At 43.0% G+C, this 519-nt stretch overlaps 1 non-coding gene across 1 annotated transcript; it reads left to right on the top strand.

Annotated features, from left to right (window-relative positions):
• Nucleotides 1-72, top strand: Trnap-ugg. Its single transcript has one exon. It is a non-coding gene; the product is annotated as a tRNA-Pro (tRNA).
• The last annotated feature ends 447 nt before the right edge of the window (nt 73-519 follow it).

The raw sequence follows: 519 nt of genomic DNA, 5'->3' as shown, positions 1-519 counted from the left end.
GGCCTGTTGGTCTAGGGGTATGATTCCTGCTTTGGGTGCAGGAGGTCCCGGGTTCAAATCCCGGACAGGCCCGTTCGTTATGTTAGATGTTGGAAACTTCATAACATCTTTATTAACTTCAGCAACTCGTTTGTGTCTGTAGCCGCCAAAAGGTTCTTAGATCAAATGCCTAGACTTAAAGAATCCTTGTATAGTTTTACCAGGTGTGTAAATTAATGAAACAATAAGCCGGGGTAATAATGTAGTGAGTTTGTGTTTGAGGGCAGGACTGTTCCTTCCAGCACGTGTGATAGTGAAGTAGATGATAGCTCTGTTAACTGTGGTAGATGGTTGTTTTGGTAGTATGTTTGTTGTGGGGGTTGTGTGTCGAGGAAGGTTTGGGGAACCATTTGTCATTAGTCCTATTTCCTCAACCTCTAAATATACCACCAGTCCAGTAGCCTCATTCCGTGTTTAATCTCCTGCTATCATTTATAAGATTTGGTTAGGTTAGGTTAGGTTAGGTTAGGTCATCCGCCA

Source organism: Homarus americanus, unplaced genomic scaffold (assembly GCF_018991925.1).
Source record: "Homarus americanus isolate GMGI-L3 unplaced genomic scaffold, GMGI_Hamer_2.0 scaffold54559, whole genome shotgun sequence".
NCBI lineage: Eukaryota > Metazoa > Arthropoda > Malacostraca > Decapoda > Nephropidae > Homarus > Homarus americanus.
This window is presented reverse-complemented; position numbering and strand designations above follow the sequence as displayed.